An 18919-nucleotide genomic window follows, 5' to 3' on the forward strand; every position below is an offset into this window, starting at 1 on the left:
CCATGCAGCTTTAAGATTCTATGATCGTCATATGTGGAATAGTAAAGTTAGATGAATTGTTTTTATGTATAGATATAAAATTCCAAGAGTTTTTTTTTAATTGGAATTTTAAAGCCATATGTTTATGTTGTTTGTATTGTTCAAATTTTAAATATATTCACTGGTCTCTTGGGACACATTTTTAAAAAGGAACTTATGAAGATTTTGACCATCACTGTCTTCTAGTACTGGAGGAGACCACGGGGAGAGCAAGAGCGGTAACTGATGCTAAGCTCACTCCAGACTGGAGATCAAGTAGAGAATGATGTTAATAATTATTAACTTCCTAGGGATGTGTGCTGAATAAGATCACCTTCTATGACAACCTTGCCATACCTGCTATAGTTTAAATGCGATAACTCTTTAAAAAATGTGTTAGGCACCTACTATGTAGGGGTTGGGGTTCATTACTTTTGGTATACACTCTATGGGTTTTGACAACTGTATAATGTACATGTATCCACTATTATAATACCATACAGAAGACTTTCATTGCTCTATTAATCTTCTGTATTCTTCCAGTTAATCTCTCCTTTCCCCCTAAACATTTTCAACCACTGATATTTTTATTGTCTTCATAATTTTAGTTTTTTGATAATACTATGTCAGTGGAATCATATAGTACTTAGCCTTTTCAATTGGCTTCCTTCACATAGTAATATTAATATGCAGTTAAGGTTCTTCCATGTCTTTTCGTGGCTTGATAGCTCATTTCTTTTTAGCACTGAATAATATTCCATCATCTGGGTGTATATTTATCCATTCACCTACTGAAGGCCATGTTGGTTGTTTCCAAGTTTTGGCAATTATGAATAAGACTGTTTTAAACATCCATGTGAAGATTTTTGTATGGTCATAAGTTTCCAAGTCACATAAATACCAAGGATTATGATTGCTGGATCATACAGTAAAAAATGTTTAGTTTTGTAAGAAACTACCAAACTGTGTTCCAAAGTAACTGTACTATTTTGTATTTCCACCAGCAATCTAGGAGAGTTCCTATTGTTCCATCTCCTCTCCAGCATTTGGTGTTGTCAGTGTCCAGATTTTGGCCATTCTAATAAGTGTGTAATAGTAGGTCACTGTGGTTTTAGTTTGCACACATCTCTGATGATGTGGAGAGTATTTCCAAATGCTTATTTGCCATTGGTATATCATTTTTGGTAGGTGTCTGTTGAATTGGGTTATTTTCTTACTGTTGACTTTTCAGTGTTCTTTGTATATATTGGGTAATGGGCCTTTATCAGATATGTCTTTTGTAAATATTTTCTCCCAGTATGTGAATTGCTTCTCATTTTGCTCACAGTATCTTTCACAGAGCAGACATTTATAATTTTAATGAAGTCCAGCTTATCAATTATTTCTTTCATGGATTGTGTCTTTGGTCTTGTATCTAAAAAAGATATTATCATAACAAAAGTCTTCTAAGTTTTCTCCTACATTATCTTCTAGGAGTTAAAAAGTTTTGTGCTTTACATTTAGGTTTATGATCCACTTTGAACTAATTTTTGTGAAGGCTATAAAGTTTGTATCTAGATTCATTTTTTTGAGTGTTGTTGTTCAACTGTTCCAGCACCATTTGTTGAGACGATCTTTGCTCAATTGTGTTGCCTTTTCTCCTTTGTCAAAGATCAGTTCACTATAATTATGGGGAGTCTACTTCTGGTCTCTCTAGTCTGTTGCAATGATATATCCATTCTTTGCCAGTACCATACTGTCTTGATTACTGTAGCTTCATATTAAGTCCTGAAGTCGGGGAAAATCAGTCTCAAACTTTGCTCTTCTCTTTCAATATCATATTGGCTCTCTTGGGTTTTTGCTGCTCCACATAAAATTTAGGATCAGTTTGTTAATATCTACTAAATAACTTTGTGGGATTTTGATTAAAATTGCATTGAATCTATAGATCAAGTTGGAAAGAACTGATATCTTGACATATTGAGTCTTCTGATCCTTGAATATGGAATGTATCTCCATTTATTTAGTTTTTTGATTCATTTAATCAGTTTTGTACTTTTCCTTATATACAACTTGTACATATTTTGTTATATTTATATTCATTTTTGTGATGCTAATGTAAGTCATAATTTGCTTTTAATTTCAAATTCCACATGTTCATTGCTAATATATAGAAAAGCAGTTAACTTTTATAACCTTTTTGTAACCTTTTATCATGCAACCTTAATCACTTTTCAGTTCCAGGAGGTTTTTTTTTTTCAATTCTTTCTTATTTTCAGTATAGACAATCACATCATCTGTGAACAAAGACAGTTTTATTTCTTTTTTCCCAATCTGTATACTCTTTTCTTTCTTATCTTATTGTAGTTGCTAGGTTTCCTACTACTTTGTTGAAAAGGAGTGGTCAGAAGAAACATCCTTGCCTTTTTACTAATTTTTGTATTTTTTTATTTTGAAGAATGACATAAACATACTCCTGAAAAAGTCCAATACCCATATAAAATCCAAAATTTACATAGAATCTCACAATGTTGATGAACCTGCTATCCAGAGAAAGAGCTTTATCAAGAGTTTATAATCAAAATACTTCAAAATATTGTAAGAGTGACTCTAATTTTGCAGGTTTTTGAAGAAATATTTTTGTCTTCAAAAATGATTTGTTAACTGAAAATTTTGAATACCTGAATAAGTGCAATTGATAATTACAACCACTGTGTTAAAATATAGGAACATGTTCTGACACATTTTATGGATTTAGAGCAACAATCAACTTTGAGTGTGTGTAAAAATGCTCCAGTGTTGCTGTTTGGATGGTGTTACATTTCTAAAAGTGAGTTATTAGAGATAGTAGAACCAAATCTATGTAGACTTAAGAAAAAGCTTCATTATAATTATCCCATTTCGGTGGAAATTACTTGTATTCATATTTTAATTTGTATGATCATAGTTAACTTCATCATTATATTGTTCAGTTAAAGAAAAGAAAAGAACTGATAAACTATGGAAAAATTTCACCTTAAAATACAATTTTAAAAAGTTGAGATGGCAAAATCCTGGTTAATAAAGATAAAAACAGTTTCTATCAATTAGAGAAAACCTGAGAAATACTCTTCTGCCATTTGCTGCAACCTGTCTCTACAGAGTTTCTTATCAGTTTAGACTCTCAGGATGTGAACAATCTTTTAAAAACCTCAATCAATAGCTAGATGTGACCATTGTAAACATAAAAATCAATATTAAAAAATTATGTTTATAGAAGTAAGCTCAACTTTATCATTATAATATTTGAAAACATTTTACTTTGAGGTATCTTACAAACTCAATATTTAATATCTTGCCAAAAATATATATTTAATTAATCAATCTGACAGAATTATGAGAAGAGAATTTTTCACCTAGCCTTATATTGATGTTCAAATTTCTTTACAGTTTAGCTAAGGCTGCTATAAAATTACTATTTTTTTAATGTGTGCATATTTCATAAAAATGATTGGGAAACACTGGAGAAACAGAGAACTGAAACTGGGTGTTTACCATTAATATAATAGTAATAATGATTACTATCATCATCATTATTACCACATCTTATTTTAACCACTGTAAACAGACATAATCAAAAGGCAGATTAGAATCAATAATAATGCTACTTCTGAAAATATATTTTGCATATAATTCTCCAGTTTGTGAATAAATAAATGCTGAAGAACATTTTTCTTTACATGTTATTTTGTAACTTTTTATACATAATGTATCATGTTGATATTTGGTGCCAACAAATATACTTATGCAAAATAAAGAAAATGTTAAGCAAAGTCTACAGTTGTATCATATAGATGTCCTAAAATTCATATGTAATCATTTCCTATTGGATATTATGTCTGTTTCCAGATATTAATTTTGTAAATGATACTATGAAATATCTTAGACCTATATTTTTATGCACATTCTTATTTATTTTGGGGATTAGAGGGTGTGCTAGTTTTTATGAGTTTTTCTTTTTAAATTTTATTTATTTATTTATTTATGGCTGTGTTGGGTCTTTGTTTCTGTGCGAGGGCTTTCTCTAGTTGCAGCGAGCAGGGGCCACTCTTCACGGTGCGCGGGCCTCTCACTATCTTGACCTCTCTTGCTGCGGAGCACAGTCTCCAGACGCGCAGGCTCAGTAGTTGTGGCTCACGGGCCTAGTTGCTCCGCGGCATGTGGGATCTTCCCAGACCAGGGCTCGAACCCGTGTCCCCTGCATTAGCAGGCAGATTCTCAACCACTGCACCACCAGGGAAGCCCTTTTGACAAAGATTTAGTAATTGCCCTCTAGGCTTTGTAATGTTTTAATTTACTTGAAAAATCAGGTTCAACACATGGCTTCATGTTCACAGATGCACAATAAATGATATTTGTAAGTTCTACTATATCTGAGAAGTCTTAAAACCTATGTAAGTTGTCATTCCAAAGTTAGTATTTCTATGCATTTTTCTTTTTTTTTTTTTTTTTTTTGCGGTACGCGGGCCTCTCACTGTTGTGGCCTCTCCCGTTGCGGAGCACAGGCTCCGGACGCACAGGCTCAGCGGCCATGGCTCACGGGCTTAGTTGCTCCGCGGCATGTGGGATCTTCCCGGACCAGGGCACGAACCCGTGTCTCCTGCATCGGCAGGCGGACCCTCAACCACTGCGCCACCAGGGAAGCCCTATGCATTTTTCATGTAACAATGATTCCCTATAAATAAAAATTTTCTTCTCCCCACAAAAAGCTTTTTGTATAAGAAATTGCAAATTGATATTGTATCTACAGTTAATATTTTGTTCAAGATTATGAAATTGCAATGTATTTTAAAACATTTATCTCAGGTTTAAGTCTGTAATCAGGAATTTAGAAAACCAGATGCTCTTTCTGTTCACTAAGAATATAATTAACAGTTGACTTGGAATACTGTACTGCTAGATGGTTTTTCAAAATCTAAAGTGATAATGAGCACACGAGAACATGCCAGTTACCTGCTATTTGCAATATCACTACCAGAGAAAACGTAGCAAAAATTTGAAAACTTGAAAAAAAAAAAAAAGATATGAACTTACCAGAGGAAATCTTTGCTAAGTGGCCTTCACTATAAAAAGATCACTGAGGGCTTCCCTGGTGGCGCAGTGGTTGAGAATCCGCCTGTCGATGCAGGAGACACGGGTTCGTGCCCCGGTCCGGGAAGATCCCACATGCCGCGGAGCGGCTGGGCCCGTGAGCCATGGCCGCTAGGCCTGCGCGTCCGGAGCCTGTGCTCCGCAATGGGAGAGGCCACAACAGTGAGAGGCCCGCATACCGCAAAAAAAAAAAAAAAAAAAAAAAAAGATCACTGAGAATCATGAAAGTGCGTGAAGGAAAGATTCTTGAACCATATCTTTAGGTCAGAATTAACATTATTTCTCTCTGTGCTGACACAGATAATTGGAGAAAACATTTCAACCAACGGACCCCTGCAGTCGTGTCATTTTCATTTTCTTTAGAAGACATATAAGACAGGTGCATCCACTGAAGACATCTAAACATGCTAGAAGGGAGAAATAATTTACCAAAATGATAACTATCTGTCATAATGACAGAACCTTATTATCAGGAAGGCATCTGGTGAACTTCCAAGATTTTAATCCTTATCCCAAAGGAGAAAGAAATAATTTCATAGGGACATCTTCAAAGGACACTATAACAATTATCCAGACTCTTCTTTCCCATCTTTCTGACATGTGTAATTACTCATTTCCACATACATCCACATACATGAATATTGTAATTACCTCAACATATTATTTTACACTTTATGCAAGTGAAAACCAAAATAATACAGATATATTTTATCAGGAAAATTACTCAAATCAGTAGGTGTCTGTTACTAATTTTGAAGATTAGTTACCAATAATCAGCAAATAAAACAAAAATAAGACCAGACTCTTAAAAATAACAGAGTTGCCTCACCAGCAATACAAAGCACATGCATTTCATGCATAAACAGCGTCACTCCTTTAGGGGGGACTAATAGACAAATCAGTCTGCACAAGCCCCAATTAGACCACACATCCTCAAGTGTGGTCCTGTGACTGTCCATGAACCCAAACTAGTTCAATGTAAATAGCAAAGTTGAGCTTATTAACAAATAATCAGAGAAAAAGGGCATGGGTTGATATTTACAGTTGACATGCTCTACTTCATTGAAAATATACTTATCACAAAGTTTTGGTAGCCTTAACATATTGATAAAACTCCACTCTCACTATTTTATATCATTGTCATGATGGATGAAAAAAACATACAAAATCAACTTATTCACAGAAAATATTTCATTTTATAATGTTGAAAGGGTATTTTAAAGATAGAATCACTAAGGTTTAAAAAACATATACGTGATTCCTGTTAATATTCTCAGACTTAAAAGAAACAAATGACTTAAATGTATAAACTCTTTAGGTGACCAAAATAAATGCCAAGTTAAAGTATGAAATTACCATTATAAAAAGGATGAGGCAAAGAAAATATGAAAGAGGGGTTATAGACTCTTAACATTAATGATGAGAGAGGCCTTAGCTTCTATCTGCATATCAAGCATTTGAATATATATATATCTCACAGCATGAGATATTAAAAGCATTGAGATGACTCCTAAGTAATTGTATCCTCACTATGCTGTGCTCATACTTCATGGCATTTTTCATCCATGTGCCAATATTTGTGGTTGTTCTACTTGTCCATATTTTCTTATCTTTCCATACACAACTTGCCCTGCTTAAACTTCAACTTAAGACTCAGAGACTCCATGAAACCTTACTTGACCATTTAAATTTTCATTACGTGTTTGCCAATCTTTAGAACGCGTGTAATCCACCAGCAATATTTTGATTTAGTGCTATGCTTTCATTCTGCATCATGCATCATATGCATTTGTATCCTAAAATGGATATTTTTACTGAATGTTACCTTAAGGAAGTTTAAAGTATATGTAGAAACTGTACCAAGGTGGGGTCTGCAGTAGCAAATACGAAGCTGGTGTTTGGGGTGCAAATTATTTATTAGGACTCAGCGTGATCCCGAAGCTGAGCAGCAGTTCCTTTCTTGACTGGCAGCTGCATTTACAGGTATAATGTAGAAATGTATACAAATTATAAGTATACATCTGGCTGACTGCCTCAAAATAAACACACCATTCCTGTATTTTATCTGATTTTTCTAGTTGGCCTTGGATTAAGCATTAGTCAACTGTAAGACGTTTTGATTCAGTGACCCCAGTCATATATATATATATATATATGTTGGACATGAGATAGCTGGACATAGATCCCACATTTTCTAAGAAAAATCTCCATTTTGAGTACGTTGCCAGGTTTAGGATTATGTAAATAAAGTGCTGAGGGATAAAGGGTGTTCTCACCTAGCTGGAAAAGTTAATTAAATCAACCCAGGCAATACCAGTTGGATTATATATATATATTCTACCCTATGCTTTCATTTTGTATCTACCAATTAAATCTAAGTGCCAGGGCCCCCCAAAAAAGTCATATCAGATGCTGAGAGCGATTAATTAGTTGGTATTACTTGAAAATACCTAAACAGCGCAATAAGATCTCTAGATAGTCCTCAAGGAAGCTAACTAATGTTTTATTTCACACGTTAAGCAAGTTAGTAATGAGAGATGTAAGACCCAATATAATATAGAGCAGACTAAGATTAAAGAATTGAAATAAAGACTCAGGACAAAAATGGCGCCTAGTTTCAGATCAATTTTCCTTTAGTAACAAAAATCTCTATATATCATATTGGAAGATATTTATTTTTACTTTCATAAATCTATAACATGTGTAGAAAAGTGCATTAATGTTGGGGGAAATCGCTGAGGGGACATGACCACTGGTTGACCCTCAAGCTGGACCGGGGCAACTGGAGGCATCTCACTACCTCTCCTGTCCTTGGAATGGGCACTCCACTTACCTCCCTTTCTGGAAGCCGCTCAAGGTCACAGCCTTGAGAAAGGCCAAGGGTGTTGAGACCATCTGGATGGTGCATGCGACTAAACCCTACGAAGGCCTCTGTATAACCGTTTCAGATTCTGGTGGGCGATGCGAAGCCTCTCACGGCTGCTCAAGACAAGCCTCATATGTAAGTTCCCTTGCTGATTAAACCTGCCATCTTACCAATCTGAAGTGTCCACCTCTTTCTTCAGTCTCTCCCTGCCCTCTGTGCATGTGGGCTGGTTTCACATTATACCTGGGAAGCTCCCGGGGTTGTGACCCAACAACTCTCACCAGCAAAGCCCATTAACAATTCCTAGGAAATAAAACCACTCTGGGTAATAAAGTCTAACCTTCTTTTTGCCGTTGTGCTTAGTCCAATTTCACTTGCTCATAGGGTGCCGCATGCAGAGGTCTTGCAGCTGGCGCCTTGGACCAGAGCTCCTAACGGCTGCCGCCCGGACACCTCAGCTCAGTGGGCGGGCCTTGTGCAGAGACGTTGAGCACAGACCGTGGGATCTGGAGCGTGAGCGGCACAGCCGCACAGTCTCGCGAGAACTCTGTCCCCTCCCAGCTGACGAGACTCTGTAACGCGGCCGCGACCGTGGCCCTTGGGGAAGGCCCTGTGTGCTAAGCGCGAGCTCGCACGTCTCCATTCTTTCCTCAAAGAATAAAGCTGACCATTGTCTGTGGGAATGCTGACGAAACTTAACTGAGGAAGTTTTCCTTAGAGAGCACCTGTGCTTGTTTTTGCATTTTGCCCTAGAAGACCACCGTCTCAGAGCCTCTCACATATTAATTAATTTGTGGATTCCTGGATGACCGGGATCGTGAAGTTTCTGTCAGAATCCTATGTGAGTGTAAGACAATGGTTATACATTTTTTAGAGAAGTTTTCCTCATCTGATGCTGAGTTGAAGCAGAAAAGAGTTCTCCTTGTCTCCCTTGCTCGGTAAGTAAATTTCTTTTTTAACTCAGGCTTCCCCTTAAGATGTATCATTTTGGGAATCCTAGCTTTATTTAGGGATCTCGTTTCCAAATCTCCATTGTCAACAGGTCAAACTCTACCCCAAATTAAATCCTACCCAGCACTCTGAATTTTATTTACTCTTTGTAACTAGATCATGTGATTTTCCTCAACATTTTTTTTAGCTCCAACATATATTTAATATGATATATGTTGCATCTTTCCTAGAATTATAGATGTTTTGTAGCAGGACACTTTTCACACCACACAGTTTTTTGTTTTTTGGTTTTTTTTGCTCTGATGCATTTCTTGTTAAATGAAGTCTTCTTTAAAAACAAAAAAAGAAGAGGAAGAAGAAGAAAAAGGAAAAAAAAAAAGTCTACCTATTAGCTTAATGCTCCCTCTAAATAATTTGTTTCAAAAGTCACTGGCTGCTGTTCACTAAACAAGTCTGTGTCTCTACTTTTGTTTTTGAATTTCATAGTAATGGCAGAAGATTTAAGTTGAGCTTCAACAAGTCTTCTTATTATGAGAATTTCACCAGTTATTCAATTCTATTTAATGATATGAAATTTCCATTTCATAACAGGAAACATAAAATCAAAATGAGACAGATGTTTCTTTATCTTCTAAAATACATATTTGCCACAGAAAGCAAAAGTCATTAGATCACAAAAAATGAAAATATAAGAATTTTCAGACATAATTTATATTTCATTAGCCAAGTTACTCAGAACAGTATTGCAAAAATAATATATGGATATAAATTCTTCTCTCTGTCTCACTAGAAAAAAAGATGCCTTCAGGACATTCTCAATTAATTTCCATATCTGATATCCTACAAATGTAAGATGAATTGCTATAAAAATGCAAGGCATGTGGTGAGCTTTTATATAAATGTATCAATGATGGATTAAACAAATCTAATATGAAAATAAGACAACCCCTCCAGGCTTAGGGTGTGCTGAATTGGATTATCAGGGAACTGCTAGAAATGTATATGAAAAATAAAAAATATATCTCAAAGAACTAAATTGGAAGGTATTTTGTTTGAAAAAGAATTATCAATATACAGAACTTTCAAGAATGAGCTTCAAGGAGAAATGACTCTTGTTCTAAAAGAAAAAAAGAAACAGCACTCAGGCTTTCTTCACTTTTCAATCATAATACAAAATGCCAAGGATACATATTCTTCTCCCACTGGTTTTATGTATGTAGAATATATCTATTTCTATAACTATATATATATACACATCCATATATATAAATACATACATACATGTATACATATATACACCATTTATATTTCTGAATTTACAAGTAGTTCACAAATACACTGATTTTCTTTAAATGCATACATAAATGTAAACCATAAATGTAATATGTCCTTGAATGGTTATGTTGATAGCTGTAAGAGCTATTTTTAATGGAAAAGTTTAGTTTTAAAATACCAACATAGAAAAAGATAGAACGGAGAGGTACAAGAAAAATATGCGGGAATAATTTCATTTCTCTCTGTGGAAAAATTCCTCTTCTGAAACTCACATGTTCTTATCTGTCTCCGACTCATATTCAGAAGTTCTCACTACTCTTTATAAGATTCTCCCTTCAATGCTGTGTACAGTAAACATTACCAATAATAGTTTCTGAAGTTCGATTGTTATGACTCCCTCTTTCTGCTTCCTGTGGTATCATCTCAGTCTAAGGAATTTAAACATAATGGCAGCATCAGTGAAAGGTGTCACACCTCCCTGCGACAGGTGCCATGATGCCTCATTCCCTGCAGGGGCCAGTAGGCCCTGTCTTGCCCACTGGTTGTGAAATACACAATCTGCTCTCTCCTCATTCCAACCCTAGGTATTTCTTAAAAGTAGAGTATATTTTTGATTAACTTATAGATTGTTTTGTTGTAATTGCTGTATTTTTTTGTTTGTTTATGTTCTCTGTTCCATGTATTGTACTTTCTAATACAGGGTATAAGTTATCTGCAGGTGGAAACACTACTGTCCCTCTTGATTTCTGTCTTCTCTCCTCTTCCATTTGTTCATAATTTCTCCTGAATTCTGCCTGAAATTCTAAAACCTGACCTTTAAATCTTAAACTAGATTTTTTGTATTATTGATTCTATTCTGTATCTCTTTTCAATGTACAAACTTCTGCTTCATTGATACTATTTTTGCATTGATCTCTATTGCAGACTTTGGCAACTTTGTATTTCACTATAATATTTTCTTGTCCCAACATGAAGGATGAGTTTCTCTTTCTAAATAGAACATACATTATGATGTATATTATGTATACACACATGTGTTTTCATACTACATAAAATTACACAATAAATATTGAATTGCTTATATTTATATTCATTATCTCTGAAAACAATTTATAGCTTTGTATAAAGTATAGAAAAACCAACAGATTAAAATAAGACCCTTTGATAGAATATGAATTGTCCATTTCTTTATTCCTAAACTTATAAGTAAATATTGCAGAGTTCTGTTCTTCAAATTTAGAGTCTAGAAAGCTATAGTTTGTGACAATTTTGAGAGGTAAAGGGGAGCAGATAAACTTGAACAGACTTTGTTGGTTTTTACTAACTCTTTGAAAAAAATTGAAGCAAGTAGGACTTTGACTTTTTATAAGGTATATGAAAAGCAACATAACTCCATGCTGGTATATTTTCTCACAGCCTGGAGTGATTCTTCTATTTGTATTTTCTTATCTACCAGTACTATTGGAAAGAGTGTCCCTCTGGTCTTTAAAAGAAAACGTTAAAGGAAGCTTCTTTCAAGAAAAGTGCTTCTCTTTTCTCTGGGAGTTCTCTGAATTTCTCATTTGATTGGAAAAAAGAATTTGTCCAGGTTGCTTTTATTTGTTCAGAAAAGATGTACTATAATTTCCATTTGTAAGCCTCTCTAAATAAGTCAGCCTGGATATAGTCAGTGTATGGAAATATATTGGAAAGTTACATTAAAAAAAGAACATAAGAAAAGGTTTTACAATTTTATGTAACAAAGACTTGTTTGTTTGTGGTTTTTTTTGGTCAGTAAAGTGTTAGTTTTAAGTGAAGTATTTCAGTAATTTTATTTTCATAGAAGGATTTATATACTTTAAAAACTTTACTCTTTATTTAAAATTATTTTCCAGAACTTTGTATGTGTGTAGAATTTAACATACTCTTTATCATATGAATTTGAATATTTTAAATCAATGCTGAAATAGTACAATATTTGGAAGACTCACAATCAAATTTTTTTCTTATTTTCTCTTCACAACAATGAATGGTCCCTGATTTTTGAAACATAAGATTACATTATGTTTAATCAAAAACATATGTCAATTTTCTGTAAAACTGTGTACAAAAAATATAAATTTTCCATCAGTGATTAATTATGTAAAAAAATAACTTACGGGACAATGTACAATTATATGCAATTTACTCTCACCTGTAGATAGCAAAATGCAATCAATGATATTTTTCTCAATATGAACCTCCCTTTATAACCTCTGTAATCAAGTCACAAAAAGCACATTACAATAACAAAGGAGTTAAGTTAAATGTACACAAACAAGTATTAATACATTCTGAATTGCCATGCTAGAATCTTATGCCTATAATGTAATTTTAATTTTTTTTTTTTTTTTACTTTTCCCTACCATATATTTAAGTCACTTTATTTGGGAGGATTGGCTAGGGGCAAGACAAGTATAAAGACACAGATGTAGAGAATGGAATTGAGGACACGGGGAGGGGAAAGGGTAAGTTGGGACAAAGTGAGAGAGTGGCATGGACATATATACACTACCAAACGTAGGGTGGATAGCTAGTGGGAACCAGCCGCATAACACAGGGAGATCAGCTCCGTGCTTTGTGTCCACCTAGAGGGATGGGATAGGGAGGGTGGGAGGGAGACGCAAGAGGGAGGGGATATGGGGGTATATGTATACATACAGCTGACTCACTTTGTTATACAGCAGCAACTAACACAACATTGTTAAGCAATTATACTCCAATAAGATATAAAAATTTAAAAATATATTTTTTAAAAAAGAAATACTCTCAAATAAAACTTGCCAAATATTTGTGGCCACATATTTCTTCTCCTCCTTTTGAATTTTATTATACTCCCTGATCCTTTTCCCAATGAACCATCAAACCTTTGTTTTGTCTATTCTAGTATTTAGTAAATCTACTTAATTTTGCTTGTATGAGGCAAAGATAAATAAGGAAAGATAATCATTGAAGTGGCTATTTAAAAATAAACTGGGGTTCCAAATGGTGAGGAAAAATGCTAATTAATAAATCATATCTTGGTGTCCAAAAAGATATGAAAACAATACCACATTGCCTTGCAAATCTTATCCTTCTCTAAGATAGCTTAGCTTCATAATGACATGTATAATTTTATTGTAAAAAACTCACTAAGGGTATTTTAGTTCATAAAGAGGTTGATTAAAAAACAACCCAATATAAAATAAAACTATGAAATAGTGATGAATATGTAAAGGGAGTGTAGTGGAACATAATTTGATTATTAAATTATACATTCAATATTTCACTTATATTTAGCTATTAGTTTCAACTGTCACTATTAGAAATTAAACTTTTAACTTTACATTTTGGGAGCAGGGCATAATAAATACCCAGAGGGCTGGCAAGACAAGAAAAGCATCAGTGTCCAGGAATGATGAAAAATCTTCAGTTCATAAACAGAAGTAAACTGCAGCAAATGCTAAACCCTTCTTGGTGGTTTGTTTTATTTAAACATAATATCAGAGTTACAGAAAAGTTGTACGTATACTGCAAAAAAGTATCTATATCCTTTACCCAGGTTCACAAATTGTTTATATCTTAGTTTAATTGCATTATCATACTATTTTATCCATGTATCCATCTACCTATTATTGATCTATATAATAAAACAATAATTAATGATAGTATATATGTAAAGATTATTTCTAAACATTGAGGGTAAATTGTAGAAAATGTGACTCTTTATTATGACTTTGTCCCTAAATACCTCAGTGTATATTCTAAGAAGACATTCTCATAAATAATCACAGAACAATTAACATCAGGAAATTAATATTGATACACCGTTATTATCTAATCTATATAGTCCATCAAATGAGGTGAAATTCAGGATTAAAGAAAGCAGCAAAGTTAACAAGTAATTTGCAGGGAGACCTTAGATTATGAATATCTACAAATCAAATAATCTAGTACCTGTAATCATAAAGCATTGTATTTGAAAAAATAAGATTAATAAACAGAAATATAATAATGGTAAAATATTTTAATTCACTCCTCTCAGACAATGACAAGGTCAAAAGAAGAACAACAAAACAAAAAATATACAAAGCCTAAAATAAGAATTTGTGAATTAGAGGTGATTGCTGACATGTGAATTCTTAGTCCTGAAATTAGAGGATCACTTTCTGTTGAGTGTCCATGGAACATAAACTAAAATTGACTCAAAAAGAAATTAAAAATGCACCATACAAAGAGTAGAAATGAAACAAGTACTATTCTCTAATAATGATGCAAGAAAGAATAATTGATAAAATCAGAAAATAAAATGTAGAACAAACCACAGAAAGATTCATAGTAAATTGAGTTGCTACTTGTATCTAAATATAATTGAAAGTTTCAATTAAACTGATAATTTTCCAGGAAAACGTAGTTGCCACAATCCATCCTGGAAATGAAATAATAATATACATGTTGATGTATACAAAAGAATCAGAGAAACCTGTCATTGAGTTATCCCCCAAGAAAACACTTGATAAGCTCAGTTTCATAAAGCTATAGCAACAGAATTGTAAAGAACAGATAATTCTAACACTAAACTATCCTAGAGCATAGAACAGAAAGGATAATTTTTCAAATATTGTTTATTAAGTGTGTAACATATTGATAATAAAACCTGACACAAATTGCACCAATAAAATCTAAATGCCAATCTCAATTATGAATTAGGCAAAAATTTTAAATAAAATGTTAACAAATAGAATCTAAAAATAATTAAGAAGAATAACACACCATCACAGCAGTTCGTTCTTGAAAAGTTAACTATCATTAAATGTTAGAGCATATTCATATAATTTATCACATTTATACATCTAGGATAAAAATCATATAATTATATATATATGTGCTAAAATACCATTCAACAAAATTTAAATCCCTATCATAAATTGCAATTTTGAAGCTATATTTTTCTCCCCCACATATCACCATATGCTTTCCTTTTCATTGTTTTTGCCATCTTATCTGGCATTGCTATGTGATGAGTCACTGAGAAATACAGCAATATATCTTTCTCCACTTAAAATTAGGTCTTGAATCCAGTTTGAGTTGATTTTTTTAATATGGTGTAAGATAGAGTCCAAATTCACACTTTAGCTTTTGGATACCAAGTTTTCCTAACACCATTTGTTAAAGAGACTGTCCTTTCCCTGTTATGTATTCTTGGCACGCATGTGGAAGATCATTTGACTGTATATGTGTGGGTTTATTCCTGGGATCCCCATTCTGTTCCACTGTTCTGTACAACTGTCTTTATGCCAATTCCATACTGTTTTAATTATGGTGGTTTTATAATATTTCTTGAAAGCAGGAAATGTGATGTCTCCAGCTTTGTTCTTCTTTTTCAAAATTGCTTTGTTATTCTGAGACTTTTGTGGTTCCACATTAATTTTAGGATTTTTTTCCTGTATCTATTTAAAAAAAGGCCATTGGAGTTTTGACAGAGTTAACATTGAATCTGTAGATCACTTTGTGTCTAAGCATGTTTGGGCTGCTATAACAAGATACCATTGATTGGGTGGCTGATAAACAACAAATTTATTTCTCACAGTCCTGGAGGGTAGAAGTTTAATATCAGTGTGCCATATGGTCAGATGCTTGTGAAGGCCCTCATCAGGCTGCTGGGGCAAGGGAACTTTCTTGTGCCACTTTAATAAGGGCATTAATTCCATTCATGTGGGCCCCACCCTCATGACCCCTCAAAGGCCCTATACCATCACTTTGAGGGTTAGGTTCCAAAATATGAATTTTGAGGGGACACAACATTTAGACCATAGCACTTGCTAAACAAAATCTAAGGCTGACAGAATAAGAGTTTATGTCAAAATATCATGTAAATAATAGAAGCACATATTAACATAATTAATTATTTAATACAGAAATATTTATTGTCTGCATACAAAAATATCTATTGATCTCCTATACATATTTCTCTACTTTTGGGGAAGATCTACAATTAATTTGAATAGCACTTCTGCTTTACTATTTTTGGAATGTACACAAAATTGCACTATCATGATTAATTAAACTGAGTTCAAATTTACAAGAGCCTCTGAATAGGATTGGTTGTCACACAAATACAATAATATATCAAATGTTTGAAAGACTCAATGTTAACATTCATTTCCTTTCTTCCTTCTGTTAAAAATTTTTTTCACCCTAAGCAACAAGATTGTTTAGAGGTACTTTATTGGAAAACTTGAGCCTTTGTTTTATAGATGCAATGGCTTCAAGATTGATTCATGTTAAATATAGTTCGAAGGTAATATTATTTTGCCACCTATAAAATTCAAACAAATCAAAATAAAGTTTTAGTCTTTGTTGTCTTGAGATCATCCCTAACTCTTTTCTTCAAAATAATTAGGATTGTTATTTCCAGCAGTATTTTGATATCAAAATTGTGTTCTAAACTTAAGTCTATAAAGCTTCTCTCCTTTTATTAATTCATAATACATTTGGACAGTAACATACATTTTAGCTCTTTTTGTTTTTTTTTCTTTCCTAAATATATTTATGAAGACAAATTAAAATTATAATGGAATAATCATGGTTCAGGCATACAAAAATGGAGTTGGGTGGCCGTTATGGACCTGGTCTCAGACACACCTCCGTCCCACTGAGAACTTCAACTTTCTTTGAACTGTAGGACGTCGCCAGATGTAGTAAGAACCACATCTGCCGGCTGCAACCTTTTGGTCTCAAGGTCTCCCTCTAGTAACTATGCAACCATTTTGGACCCCAACCAATCCTTACTTAACAAGCACCCTTACTTCTTGCCATCTTCAATTATAATTCTGATAACACATGTAACTAACTGTAATCTTGTAGTTTTGCCTTTATAACTCTCCCCCATTTTGCAGTCCAACAGAACACAAGTCTAGTGCTTCTTGACTCTGTGTCTCCCGTGCTGCAGTCTTAACACCCCACCCCCCAAAACACCTTTTTATTTCAATCAGGTTTCCCTTCCTAAAATTGTGCTTAACATTTATATTGTTTCCCCACCTAAATTTTAAGCTTTTGGAAGCCAAAATCGTCATTATACTTTTCTAGATTCCCTGATTTGTGGAATAGGCATTCATTAAATTCAATATTAATTTAGAGATGTTCAAATAGCATTCCATCGAAATTAAATATAAAAGGAAATCACATTATTTCCTGACATTAAGATGTTTTGATCTGAGCTTCAAAACTTTAAAAAAGTTTCTTACATTAAAATATCATTAAGAATACATTTATCAAGTTGCTTTATTAAATTCAAAATGAGAGTGAAAGCAACTCCTTAACTTTCTTAAAAAAAAAAACAGTTATCAAGTGCTACTTATTCTGTATAACATCAGATAGCTTGTAGCTTACTAATATTTCCACTCAAGGAAGCCTATCTAAATCTGTATGTCTCAGTTTTCCTATCTGTGATTCTTCCTATCTCATGAGTATGTGTATATCAATGAGTATAGTTGCTCACAGCTGGAAATTTACTGAGCCTTTGATAGCTGCCCAGAAACCGGAAGAGAGAGAACTTGTCAGTTAACTCACTTGTATATTCAACCAAATGGTCTGTCTGTAGTCACTGAAGTATTCTTTATGGCTTCACTACTATATTGATTTCATCCAAGAAAGTTAATCCCAGAATAACATCTATGTACTTTATAGCTGTGGAATGAACTCAGTAATTTTTTTGTTTTTTAAACATAATGCATGAGTATAAAATGTGTTTGCTTTTTAATTGATAATGCTTAAGTTAAATAGCATAACATTAAACATGTTAATTACCATTTATTTAAAATAATAAAAAATCAATTCTTCAAAATTTTATATTTTAAGGATCTTGTAAATTCATAGTAATGTTCTATCCCGAACTTAGAAATTCCTTTCACTTACATTAAAAAAATACCACTTCAAAAAACCAAAAAAAACCCAGCACCATAATCACGCCTGTGTATATAGAAACAATAAACAGATACTTCTCCCCAGACTTTCATAAATTTTCTCATGATGGCTTATCCTACGGAAATCTTTATTACCTCTTTCGAGTAAGTTAAGAAGCAAGTTCCCTGGCTTAAAACACATGCAAGCTTATCTAACTGAGAAACCATATTTCTGACCTTCAAAGTAGTATCTCAATGTTTACACCAAAAAAAAAAAGAAATTTTGAGAATAAATTGAGAACAAGTACACTAACCTCTCAGTGAGAAATATTTTTTTTAATGCTACAACAACAACACAAGTGAATAACATTTCACCTGTTCGTTTTTGGACTGTGCATTGAATTTCTCCAGTTATGACATAAAAATGTCAGAGACACTTCATGCCCTAGTGAAGCAAGCTAATCAGGACTGTCCTGGAATGATGCAAATAGTTAGCTCTTGTCTTTAAAAGTAAAGATCACAATATATTTCATATCAACACCAAATTAGCTATTGGGATAACCGGAAAGAATAAAAAAAGTTTAAAGTAAATTAAAAGTATATATATTTTCACAGTCTCCTGTATTTTTCTAAAAACTTGCGTTTTGCGTTATAATTCTTAGATTCTCAATTAATCAGTTTCAATGACGCAGTATATATGGAGTCATTAGATGTTTTGTGGAAATAAAAGGGCACTACTGGGCTTCCCTGGTGGCGCAATGGTTGAGGGTTCGCCTGCCGATGCAGGGGGCACGGGTTT

The sequence above is a fragment of the Kogia breviceps genome, chromosome 6 (assembly GCF_026419965.1).
Source record: "Kogia breviceps isolate mKogBre1 chromosome 6, mKogBre1 haplotype 1, whole genome shotgun sequence".
NCBI lineage: Eukaryota > Metazoa > Chordata > Mammalia > Artiodactyla > Physeteridae > Kogia > Kogia breviceps.